The 13,838-nt window shown below is 43.4% G+C and overlaps 1 pseudogene; it reads left to right on the top strand.

Moving 5' to 3' along the window:
• Positions 1-242: 242 nt before the first annotated feature.
• Positions 243-13,832, top strand: LOC126994884 (myosin heavy chain, muscle-like; annotated as a pseudogene).
• Positions 13,833-13,838: the final 6 nt, after the last annotated feature.

Here is a 13,838-nt window from a genome sequence, read left to right as displayed (position 1 = left end):
AGGGTGCGAGGAGTGTGGGCGGGGGACGGACGACGGGTGGCAGTGGGTGGGTGGGTGGTTTGGTGGGTGGGAGGGGGCGGTCAGGGGTGAGTTCGGACTGCGGAGGGTGTATAAGGTTGCCGTTTCATGCTCACCACCAGCCACTCAAAGCCAACTCTATTAATACACATTCCTTCGGCCCTCCCCTCACCGCCCTTTGACGAGAGGTAGTTTATGTACAGGGCCGCTCCGCCATGCCTCTCACTGCCCCTGTGCCTGACGGAGACCGCGTAGGTGGGGTGATCGAGGACAGAGGTGGTGCGCCGTAAGTCAGCCAAGCTCGTTGTGAGTACGCCCACCTCCGTCAGCGCTGCTCCTGCTCCTGCTCCTATTGCCGCTGCTGCCTCTGTTTTTTTGTCGCTGATTGTTGCTGACGTTTATGTTACTGCTCTTGTTTGTTTTTTTGTGTGCTGTAATTGTTTTTGTTGCTGGTGGTGTGTCCCTGCTGCTTCTGCGTCTGTATCTGCTCTGCTTCATCTACGCTTTATGCCTCTTTAATCACTAAGGCTTCGCAATGGAACGAAAGTAGGAACAAAGACAAGACCTAGGTGTGTGTGTGTGTGTGTGTGTGTGTGTGTGTGTGTGTGTGTGTGTGTGTGTGTGTGTGTGTGTGTGTGTGTGTGTGTGTGTGTGTGTGTGTGTGTGTGTGTGTGTGTGTGTGTGTGTGTGTGTGTGTGTGTGTGTGTGTGTGTGTGTGTGTGTGTGTGTGTGTGTGTGTGTGTGTGTGTGTGTCATGTGTGTGTGTGTCATGTGTGTGTGTGTCATGTGTGTGTGTGTGTGTGTGTGTGTGTGCAGTATGGCATTATCGCATAGTAAAGCGTGTGAGGGGTGGGCGAGGGGAGAGGCCGAGGTGTCGCGGCGGACCCCGGACGAAGATTTGAACACGGAGGATAAAGTGAGCCTCGCGATGAGTTTTGCCAGCGCGAGGCAAAGACGAGGAGAAATGTAACACAGTAAATCGCAAACGATGCGAATGTACAGTTAACCTTTTTGTTACTATAATTTTCTGACAACATTCAAACTCTTAAAAAAAGTGGTTGGTAATAAAATTCCTTAAAGGGCTGCAAGATAATTTTAGAGCGTTAAAACAAAGCAGACCGTCTATAGAAAAGAAGAACACAACTGAAACTGATGTGACAGATGCAAAGTCTAAAAAAAAATGAACAGAAAAGCAGAAGAAAACGTGACTATCAGACCTAGAATAAGAAGCATCCGCCTGTCAAGATGTCAGTCAAGTCAGTCGTCTAGAGACAGCTAGAGTGAGGAGTCACTGGAATCTGTTGCGCATACACCTTTGTCATTATCAACTGAGACGAGCTGAGACTTAAACAACAACAATAATGATGAAAATAGAGACACAACAGACCTGAAGAATGACTGAAGAAAACACAAAGAAAACTTCCTCTGTGACGTTAAACTTAGGCCTTAAGACTGAAAACGCCTTCGTCAAGTGGAGCAGGTGACGTCTGGAGTGGCAAGAGTGAGTGAGGTGTGAGCTCAACAGTGGAAATAACTATACTGATAGCTCCACAGCGCCAGGCGACAAATATCATAAGCAAACAGTGGAACGACTGAAGATACATGATGGGAAGGTGGAGAGAGGTACAAGTGGAGTGAGTGACATTGAATTTGAGAGAGGTGTTAAGTGGCGAAGAAAACTACTACTATAATAAATTCTAGTTTTAAATATGAAAAAGTTAGAGTAAGGACTGAGCAGTTCATACTAATATGAGCATTACATGGCTATCTGTGGGCTAGGGGTGCCCTAACAGCAGCACTGTGTTGTGGCAATAATGTGCTTCAAGGAAATTTGGAATCCAGACATTGTGACTGAAGTAGCAGTGATCGTGTGAGCCATTTATTCTAATACTGGTCTCTTTTTCGTATATATCAAACTCCGTTTGACAGTCACTCTACTATCTTTATAACCCATATAATTTTTTGGTGGGATAACTTGTTCGATCCATTTACTCTTTGGTCTGTGCACTACGTACCGAGTTTGAATCCTGTTAGTGACGGAAAATAAAATGATTAATTATGACTACAGAACTAATATTACGATGAATATTATCTAATTAGCGTAGTTTTTTTCTAAATCTGCCAAACCTCATCAGTACAGAATGACGTACTTTCTCAGCCATTGCTCATTTTAGCCCAAATGATTCTCGAGCATGAGAGTGTGAAAAAAGCTCAAATAAAATAAGAGGTCTTCAAGTACTTGGTAATATATTTCACATTCTTTGGTGTTGCATTATTGTGCTCATGGGTATATTTGGGATTTCGTTGCCTAAGACTGAAAATTTGTTAAATAAGATTCTAACCTCATGTTATGTTTTGCAGGAGAGTCCTGGAGTTAAGTTGGTGTATCTGTAAGTGACTGCGACCGCTTGTTTTGAGCTGAGCTCCTGACTCCACCACCATGCCTGGCCATATCGTGAAGTCCACCGGGCCGGACCTGACCCCACCGAGTTTCTATTCGTCTCCCTCGAGCAGAAGCGAACGGATCAAACTAAACCCTATGACGCCAAGAAGTCCTGCTGGGTGCCCGACGAGAAGGACGGGTACATCGAGGGTGAGATCCAGGGCACCAAGGGGGACATAGTGACTGTCCTGGCTAGAGGAGAGACCAAAAACTTGAAGAAGGACCTCGTGGCTCAAGTTAACCCACCCAAGTACGAGAAGTGCGAGGACATGTCCAACCTGACCTACCTGAACGATGCCTCTGTCTTGTACAACCTCAAGTCTCGCTACGTGTGTAAGCTCATCTACACTTACTCCGGCCTCTTTTGCATTGCCGTCAATCCATACAAGCGCTACCCCATCTACACCAACCGTGTTGTCAAGATCTATCAGGGCAAGAGGCGTAATGAGGTGCCGCCTCACATCTTTGCCATCTCTGATGGTGCCTATATGAACATGTTGCAAGGTAAGTTTAGGCAATCATGTAACAAAACTACATATTATGAAGCCATATATATTCACAGCAATTTAGCTTGATTTCCAAAACTAATTTGATATGTATGTTTTATTTGCAGTTGGTGAGAACCAGTCCATGCTGATTACGTAAGTATATGAGTAACTGGCTAGCATGAAGCCTAGCTCCCCTATAGCTTCAGTGTCAGGACACACTAGTCAAAACAACCCGCCTGTTCCTATGTATCTGAGTACCTGGCCAGCATGAATCTTAGCTTATCCATATCGTCAGTGTCAGAACACACAAGTGGAAACAACTAGCATGTTTTTATTTTACCTCATCAAGGGAAAGAAAAAAAAAATCTTCGGGTAAGCAATCTAGGCAATCTTTCACTCGTTGCATCTTTCTTAGTTTTTTCAGTGGCAGTTCCAAAGGAAAACACATTGTTCATACGTCTAACTAAAAAATGACACATGATCTACTGATCTACTCACTTCCCGTTCCTTCTTAATCCTTTCCCTTAGTTCAGACACGCTATACTCCAATCCTCCCCTCATGTAGGCACCATCCCCTGCCTGATCTCCTGTGAGGAAACTGGTTCACGTGTGGGATCAAGAATATTTACAATCGTTACTATCATAGGAACTCTCTAACACTTGTTTTCCTCACCCAGCGGCGAATCCGGCGCCGGCAAGACGGAGAACACCAAAAAGGTACTCTCCTACTTCGCTAACGTCGGCGCCACCACATCCAAGAAAAAGGAAGCAGAGAAAAAGCAGGTAAGAACACAAAATGAAATGGTAGACATGTGAACGACCACCACGGCTGCGACTTACACTAAAGAATTATGCAACATATTTCCGTTAGCATTAGTAATTGCTAAAAGGAGCATGATAAAGTCACATTCAGAACAGGAAAGTAGTATAGGAATTAAGAGAGCTGTGGGTAATTTATGATAAAAAATTATAGGGCATCGGGCTGTGTGTGTGTGTGTGTGTGTGTGTGTGAATGTGAGTGTGTGTAATCCACCATCACGGCCTGATCACGAGTAGGACTCGTCATCGCCAGCAAGTACCGTCCCGACAGGAGTAAGCTCATTATAATTATAGTCGATATCTGAGTACTGCTGGGACCTTCACACATCACACCTTTGTTCAAGGGGGGACAGTAATCGCTCCTTGTCAGCGGAAAAATCCCGACTTTAGCAGGGCTCGAACCTCCGCCTGCCTGTCCGGAGCCTGGCAGCGCAGAGCTTTCACCGCAGTGTGTGTCCTTTAACCCTCCCCGAGGCAGCGGCCGCATGCCAGCAATATCGTTCCACTCTGTTCAACTTTGGCTCATTTTCCCCAGAACCTGGAGGACCAGATCATCCAGACCAACCCCATCCTGGAGGCCTTCGGCAACGCCAAGACCACGCGTAACGACAACTCCTCCCGCTTCGTGAGTACCGTACTCGTACCTCCTCCTCCTCCTCCTCCTCCTCTTCTTCCTCCTCTTCTTCCTCTTCCTCCTCTTCCTCTTCCTCTTTCTTCTCTTTCTCTTCCTCTTCCTCTTCCTCCTCCTCTTTCACCTTCCCCTCCTCCTCCTCCTCTTCCTCCTCCTCTTTCACCTTCCCCTTCTCCTCTTCCTCCTTAATTACATCTATTTTTTTTTTAACAATAGGTGAACACGCCACCATTAGAAAATGAACTTGTTCCAGTTGGCATAATAACTGTGAATCAAGCTTACATATGCTGTCCTTGCTTGCTTGCAAAAAAAAAAAATATATATATATATATATATATATATATATATATATATATATATATATATATATATATATATATATATATATATATAATCATACAGAACATGGGCGTACGAGGGAACATGTACACACACATAACACTCCAAAAAGAGCCTCCATAATGCCACACTAAATAACCTCCTCGGGCCACCCTCTTGGACCATGACGCCATCCACGTCTCGTTTCTCTTCGCCAGGGCAAGTTCATTTCGAATCCACTTCCAACCTACCGGCAAGCTTGCTGGTGGAGACATCGAGGTCTACCTCCTTGAGAAGGCTCGTGTTATCTCCCAGCAACCGGCCGAGCGCTCTTACCACATCTTTTACCAATTGATGTCCGACCAAGTGTCATGGCTCAAGTGTAAGTCTAAATTCATTTTTTTCAGCTAACACATAAACTTTGTATCAGAAGTGGAAAGGGTGATGTATCAAGACACGGGCAATATTGTTCAAGTGCAACATGGTCCATTTAACTGAACCTCTTGCTTCCAAATCCAAAAGCATTAAACAGCTGTTGGCAATATTCAGTTTCAGACCCAATTATTGATCTCTTCCTTCCCCCAGCCGAGTGCCTCCTTAGCAACGACATCTACGACTACCACTATGTGTCTCAGGGCAAGGTCACCGTGCCCTCCATTGACGACAAGGAGGAGATGCAATTCTGAACAATAAGTTTGCAGTCTACAGTGGTTTAGTGAAATTTTCAAAATTATAAGAAATTGATCAATCTATCATTCACCCTCTTTCTTCACTCCATTAAAGGAAGCCTTCGACATCCTCGGCTTCTCGAGGAAGAAAAACCAACGTGTATAAGACAACATCCGCCGTCATGAATTTCGGAAGTGTAAATTCAAGCAGAGAGGACGTGAAGAGCAGGCTGAGCCGGACGGCACAGAGGTAGGACCATAAGCAACTAGTCTAAGTCATTCCACAATTTCATTGTATTGAGAGGGTAATAGGAAGGATGAGGCTGCAACCAAAAGGCTAAGCTGTTATACTTCTCGACAGAAAGGAGAGATCGTTGGTAAGCTGCTGGGTGTGGATGGGCTGGACCTGTACAAATGCCTGTAAGCCCAAGATCAAGGTGGGCAACGAGTTTGTGACGCAAGGTCGCAACGTGGAGCAAAGTACTGTACTCAGTGGGCGCTCTCTCAAGGCCTTATTCGACCGCATGTTCAAGTGGCTGGTGAAAATGCAACATCACCCTTGAGACTGGCTTGAAGCGGCACTCCTTCATCGGCGTGCTCGACATCGCCGGTTTCGAGATCTTCGACGTGGGTTACATTTTTATATTTAGATGAGATAAACTTTTGGAAGTTTCATTGCGTACCTGGTATTATCTCCTACTCACAGAAATCCCCATATATACGCATTTTACCTAAAATCATGAGGCCTTTGACAGTGCCCTCTTCCACCAGTTCAACAGCTTCGAGCAGATCTGCATCAACTTCTGTAATGAAGCTGCAGCAGTTCTTCAACCACCACATGTTCGTGCTGGAGCAGGAGGAGTACAAGAGGGAGGGCATTGATTGGACTTTCGTGGACTTTGGGATGGACTTGCAGGCTTGCATTGAGCTATTCGAGAAGGTAACATTACAAGTGTTTCTGGAGGCTAGGACAGGACCCTCCAGCTGTCCCTTTCACACTTGTAATAAATTTTCAGCTTACCAACGTGAACTTTGTTGGCAAAACTTACCTCCACCCAACCCCAGCCCATAAATAGTCCTGATTGTTGTTCCTTTGGTTTATAACCTATAATTTCTGCACGCAGCATCCCAGACTGGGCGCCTCTCCTTCATCCTCAAGTGTTCTGCTATGGGCATTTATATTCTCCTTTTTATCATCTTTGGTTTCTCCCTCTCAGTTTACAAATAATAATGTAGACTCTTTGAAATACAGTATGCATTTGATTTATTAATTTACAGATTTGTTAGCTTAGTGGTAAATTGTTATATACCTTTAATATTTATTTTAGTCTCCCGGTGCAGAGGAACACTTGGTGCAGATAAAATAACTGTTTGCAGTTGATTTCCCCCCAAGATCGTAAATCACCCTCAGCAAGCATGCGTCCGTTCGTTCCCTGGATGTTGACGTGGGCCATTGAAAAATTACGTAACGCTTTTGGGTAATTTTGACACTCCTTCTCCCCTGTCACGCCTTTGTGACATGTCCAGACCTTCCATAGAAAATTATGTAACACCAGCAACTACACCACCAATTAGTAAGTTTTCATCCCAAACGAAACCTTTAAATATCACATTTAAAACGAAAAGGCAATAAAGGTACACTGGAGAATCTTTACAATCTCTTTCGAAATTCTGTAAACACATCACTTAAGAAACATAAGAAAAAAATGGGAAAATGTAACGTCACATGTGGCTGCACTCCATTCCCTCCTCTCTCACACTCGCACCACTTCACCATGCCCCTCCTCCCTCTCCCCGTGTTCCGTAACTTTTGAACAGCCCCTGACGTGATAATTGAGTTATTAAACACATTCCCCCTTGAGAGGAAAAAGTACAAGATCACAATATATATATATATATATATATATATATATATATATATATATATATATATATATATATATATATATATATATATATATATATATAGTGGTAGAGTGTTCTGAGTGCTAATCAGTTCACGGATAGACAAAGTCAATATCCGTCAGGGTTGCACTCAGAACACTTCTATCACCAATATATATATATATATATATATATATATATATATATATATATATATATATATATATATATATATATATATATATATATATATGCATGGAATATCTATTCAGCTCTCATAAACTATTATCCTGTAGCATCAGAAGTCCTTCCCCTCTCCGATGAAAGTGTCCCTGCATGTTACACATGTTCCTAAAAATATCTGGAAATATCTGATGACCTATGCTTTTCCCGGTGCTCAACGCCCCGCACCCCTAGAACAACCCAGACGGTTACATTCTCTGTGTTTCAGCATCTGTCGGCGAACCAACGATCAACTTTGAATTCTGAATGATTTCAATCCTTTCCCAAATCCCTTCCCTTCCCACCAATGTCCCCTTGCCATATAGTCAACTTAGCTGTGCCCGCCAAGAACCCACTTCTGAATGCCGAAGCTCCTGCTCAAGCCAGCATCACCCCTGACCCTCCCTTACTTGAAAAGTGCCCACCTTACCCTCCCCAAGCCCACCCACAAAGTTCCCCTTAAAAATGGTAGTTTTCGCACAAGTACTCATTTTCTATTTCAATCATTCCTCGGCAGTATCAAGGGCAGACTATGACAACTTGCTCACGTATACGTCCAAAGATCTTCAGACCTCGGCCAGTCCGACGCTCAAACGAGGACCAGCTCAGGTAACACACTGCGAGGGCGGCTCAGTGGCCGCCCCGGTGTGAAGAGGACGCCACACTTCTTACAGTTCACAACAGTCCAGTGCTTGCTTTACATTAACAGCACAGAAAAGAAATGATTAATCAATACCTTGACATAACCTAAATGATGATAATAATAATAATAATAATAATAATAATAATAATAATAATAATAATAACAACAACATGCACCAGTGTAACAAATTCTTGGGCCTTCGGCCACAAAAGCTTTTCGTGTTGTTTCAAAATCACAGCTTGTCAGTGTATCCGCTGCGTGCATAACAGGATAACTTGTAGAAAGAACAAGTTAGGCAATGTCGCCTCGTAAGATGACTCGGAAGAGAAAACTAGATGTAGTGAAACGTAAAAGGTAAGTGACTTGTGTTTTACTTTAATGATTAATGAACGCTTACAAAATCACTAACTTGTCTTAATAGCAGCAAGATGATCCGCCAGATTCTGATACAACAATCCCTTCCAACAGCCTCTGGGTCTCCTGTCCATCCTAGAGGAGGAGTCCATGTTCCCTAAGGCCACAGACAAGTCCTTTGAGGAAAAGCTCAAAGCCAACCACCTTGGCAAGTCCGCTGTATTCATCAAGCCCAAGCCCCCGAAGCCCGGCCAGAAGGAAGCACACTTCGCCATCGTGCACTACGCCGGGACCGTCCCTTACAACCTGGCGGGGTGGCTCGAGAAGAACAAAGATCCCCTCAACGACACTGTGGTGGATCTTCTCCAAGAAATCCTCCAACAGCCTATGCGTGGATATCTTTGCCGACCACCCGGGCCAGTCAGGCGGCCCCGACCAGGACAAAGGTGGTAAGTGTGTAACGGGCGACGGGGCGCCCGACCCGACGACAGTGTTTGGTTGTCCTTGGATCTTAATTCTCTCTCTCTCTCTCTCTCTCTCTCTCTCTCTCTCTCTCTCTCTCTCTCTCTCTCTCTCTGAAGACTATTAATGGCTTCGAACAGAAAACAGATGAGTTGGTGAAATAAAACCTCAAAATATAGTCTGAGTAGATATAGCCCTTTACGTTTTATTACAATAATTGGACAGCTGACTCGACCAGGATCAGCTGTCAAGTCCATGATTGAGAACCACTCACATTAAATGGCTTCTGTGTACTTTCAAGATGCTTCCATAAGTTTTTTATATATATTAACTGCTGTCAACGGATAACACTGTTGACCACTGAAGTGTCTCTCCAGGCCCGTAGAGGCTAGTGAAAGACTCCACTCACCCAGCCCTCTGTTCTAAATGTAGTTAATTTATCATTTTAGTTATCTTATTCTTAAATAGAAATAAAAAAGCAACAAAAAATCCAATAGTTCCACTCACTTACCGTACGTTGCATATTTTATTCCGAAAACAAAATTTTCAAGACTACACAAGTGAAACACTGCTCACTAGATCCTTCTCTTCCTCCTCTGAGTACACGTTAGACTGCCGCTTCCTCAACGCATCCTGGCTGACACTCATGAAAACAGGCGAAAGGACACGAGCTGGGCAGTTGAAACCAGAGGTCATGAGTCTACCAGAAACCTGTCTTGCCTTCCACGATTAATCGTTTCTTATCAGTGACAATTAAAATTACTATATTCAGAACTAATAAGCTTTCACTGGTAGAGATAATTACTTTTAATTTCACATTCATATTTTTATGCTTATTAGTATTTTTCTCGAGTTATTTAACTAAACAGAAATGGACTGGGCATGATTGGGCTAAGCCAAGGGAAAAGGGTGATACTCATATTTTACATTAATGTTTCTTACGATGCAGGAGGCCGAGGAAAGAAATCTGGCGGGTTCTCAACTGTGTCATCCTCGTACAGGGTAAGTGACACAGGTATTCGGAAATAAATTATATAATGAAATTAATTTCACCCTGACTAGATTTTAGCATAAAAATACACTAAAAGGACAGTGGCAGGGCGGATTTTCCAAGTTAAATAATTAATCCTCCGCGAACAATTTGAACAACCTAATGAAGACCCTGAACGCCACTCACCCTCACTTCATCCGCTGCATCATGCCCAACGAGACGAAATCCCCAGGTGAGTAAATCGCTATTGTCAAAGAGGTTAAATGGAGGGATATATATATATATATATATATATATATATATATATATATATATATATATATATATATATATATATATATATATATATATATATATTTTTTCTCTCTCGGCCTATAGCGCCGGTGAAGCTTTCTTCAGGGGCCTAGCTGGTGGTCGGCCAAGCCCGTCATGGCGAACAATTTTCATAGTGGCGCCAGTTATGCTTGGCTCATGCTGCCCCGGAACTCATTATTGATTCACTTGGACGGTTTCTTCTAGAGTCCGGGTTGATGGGTGGTCTTCAGGACAGCATGTGGGTAGTCTTAGGCCACTCGGCGGTGAATAGAAAATCAGTTGGTAGCGTGGGGAATCAGATCGACGTTGTCCACGGCGTGGTGAATGTGAGCCCAGCACGATAACCACTCAGCCATCGCTGTGTGTATTATTATTGTGTGTGTGTGTACTAGTGCACTGGTCGAAGAAACTTTAGGTCCCCGTCATATAGATATCAAATGGCCTGGGCTCTCAAATGATTGACCTCACATCGAGGACATCTGTGCTGAGGTGACATAGTGAGTGGGTCATCTACAGGACAAAGACTCTCCAGGTGGGTTGTTATACCAAGAATAGTGCGGAGGAAAGCAATTATATTCTCAAAATGTCTCAAAGTGTTCTGTCTTTGAGTGTAGATAATAGCGAATCTACAGAAATCTCATTTCATAAGTCTTTGTGCTGCTAGATGAATCAGTGTGATATAGTGGTGTAATGGGTCTCATCCTGAGTCAGTATAACTTACCAGTGGTTTGAGGGAAGCTCTGTGTCAGAGAACTTTAAATGGTGGAAGGACTGTACCTGTGTGACTTTCAGTGATAGCAGGGGTTAATGTTATAGTAATGAAAGCAGTCAAAACGTGTGACTTTCAGTGAAAGATGGTCGGAAGCTGCGATGAGTGTGACTTACTGCGATGGCAGGTGGCCCCAAGCTGTGTTAGTGTGATTTACAGATAAGGGATGACAAATATCTGTTTTACAAATCACATTTTCCTTTTAGTCAAAAGCAGTGTGCGAGCTCTGCTGAAATCAGAAAATAACAGACACGTCGCAAACAAAACAAAAAAGCCTGTAAGTCATAAGGCGCATAAAAAAGCTGACTTTTAGTAGACTGGAAATGTTGTTATTATTAGCCTTTAGGTGTAAGTTGCTTCATTTTCTTTGGTTCTATTATAAAAGTATATTCTATATGCTTAGAAGAAAAGTTGAGTTAGTTCTACTGGTGGTCGCACCTTACGATTACCAACTGTATCCATAACTTGATCTTTTAGTTTTCAACAAGACGAAAACATACAGTATGTTACTCCTTTCTCATGCTTCTAACGCCCACAGAATTGTGACTGACGCGGCCCTCATCATGCACCAGCTGACCTGTAACAGTGTGCTTGAGGCATCCGTATCTGTCGCAAGGGCTTCTAACAGACTTTCGTTGTATCAGACTTTACAGGCATCGGTGAGTTGGCGAGGCGAATATGACTGTCTCATGTATAGACTTCTGCAGGCTAGTCGAGGGAGACAATGGACTTCAGTTTCAACTTTAAGTGAAGCTTTCCAATACGGGAGAATGAGACACACCTGGACACTGCCCACCACACACTCGAACGTCAGCAATGAACACCATCATTATTATCACCATCTTGATGTCCGATGAAAAGAGAGATTGGAAATAATGATGATGATGATGATATGATCAATGTATTGACCATGAGGAGGGAGGAGCAGAAGGAGGAGGAGGAAGAAGAGGAGGAGAAATCTCTCTCTCTCTCTCTCTCTCTCTCTCTCTCTCTCTCTCTCTCTCTCTCTCTCTCTCTCTCTCTCTCTCTCTCTCTCTCTCTCTCTCTCTCTCTCTCTCTCTCTCTCTCTCTCTCTCTCTCTCTCTCTCTCCTCGTGTCTGCTTGTTTATCGAGCCTATAGCTGTTATAATGCGCCTTGCCACACGAATCTTTTCCACACACAGGAGTCTTCCCACACAGGTACTTGATCCTCGTCCAGAAAGAGCCGATGACGGAGGCCAGGGACCCCTGAGGCGGCTTGAAAAGCCAAGGTGTGTCTGGAGGTGATTGAGCTGGACAAGGAGAGAGTACCGCCTGGCACCAAGGTAACGCATCTCACCAAACCCTTCCTTGTTGGCCACCATTTCGGAGGTACATTTAGCACGCCATTTAAGCGAAAAGCATCTTTCAAATGAGAGGCCATAATATTAATAATACTATTTGGGCGCCGGGTTTAGAGCAAATTATATGTCTTCATTAAAAGTAAAGCCCAAAGCCCAAACAAACAGATACGCATAATTTGACTCTTAAGCAATAATACTCTACCCCCCAAAATCGTCTGCTCTTTTCTATTTAAAAGACAGAGATAATGTTTTAAAGATCTTGTGGTGACTCTCGGTAGAATTCTTTTCGTTTTTTCAAGTGCACTTTGAAGGTCTAGCATCTCGCAGTGCTTCATATGAAATGTACAGAACATTAAGGTTAAAATAAAATTAAGCCAAAAACAAAGTGCCATAGTCTTTTTAGTGATTTTATGTAATATTTATTAACCCTGGATTGCGGAATGTTCTTCCGTGCCGGTGTGCTGGGTAGCTTGGAGGAGCTACGTGATGACCGTGTCAGCATGATCATATCGTGGCTCCAGGCTTGGATAAAGAGGGTTCGTCTCCGTAAGTCTTTCAAAAGCTTCAGGAGCAGCGCGTGGCCCTCATCGTGGTCCAGAGGAACATCAGGAAGTTCATGAAGCTCCGCAACTGGGCCTGGTACCGTCTCTGGCAGAAGGTCAAGCCCCTCCTCAACGTCACTAAGAGTGGAAAGATAGAGATTCGTGCACTTGAAGAAAAGGCCACCAAGGCTCTCCGAAGAACTGGAGAAAAGAGACAAAGCTTCCGCCAAACAGTTCGAGATCCGCCAACGTCACTCTTCTACTGGAAGAAAAGAACAACTTGCTTTGTGGCTCTAGAGTCGTCGAAGGGCAACATGTCGGATTTCCTGGACAAGCAATCAAAGTTGCACCCAGAAACCAGAAGGCTGAACTCGAGGCTCCAGCTAAATGTAAGATTATTCTGAATTGCTTGTGTTGGTTTAATTCACAAAATGATTTAAGCAGCATAACTTTGTTTATAAACTTTTTTTAGGACGAGTAACTTATTCAACATTGAATCATCTAGTAACTTACTCATTTGTTTTCATAATACCACCATTAGAAGATTCATTAATATTAATTAGTCGATTGCTAAATGAAATCAGTTAATCAGACTACATATTACTTAATTTATTTACATAGTAATGGTATTTATCATATTTTTATATCAGGAAACCAGTGACAGACTGCAACAGGAGGAAGCTCGTAACCAGATCTTCCAAAGCAAGAAGAGAAAAATAGAGCAGGAAGTTAGCACTCTCAAAAAAGATATCGAGGATTTGGTTGAACATCAGAAAGCTGAGCAAGATAAAGCAACGAAAGATCACCAAATTCGCAATTTGAATGATGAAATCGCTCACCAAGATGAACTCATTAACAAGATCAACAAGGAGAAAGCACCTTTTTGGAAGTAACCAAAAGACCGGGGAGGAACCTCAAGGCATCGAGATAGTGTAACCACTTGAACAAA

The sequence above is a fragment of the Eriocheir sinensis genome, unplaced genomic scaffold (genome assembly GCF_024679095.1).
Source record: "Eriocheir sinensis breed Jianghai 21 unplaced genomic scaffold, ASM2467909v1 Scaffold906, whole genome shotgun sequence".
In the NCBI taxonomy this organism is placed as follows: Eukaryota; Metazoa; Arthropoda; class Malacostraca; order Decapoda; family Varunidae; genus Eriocheir; species Eriocheir sinensis.
The sequence above is the reverse complement of the archived record's forward strand: the minus strand, read 5'-3'. Positions and strand labels throughout refer to the sequence as shown.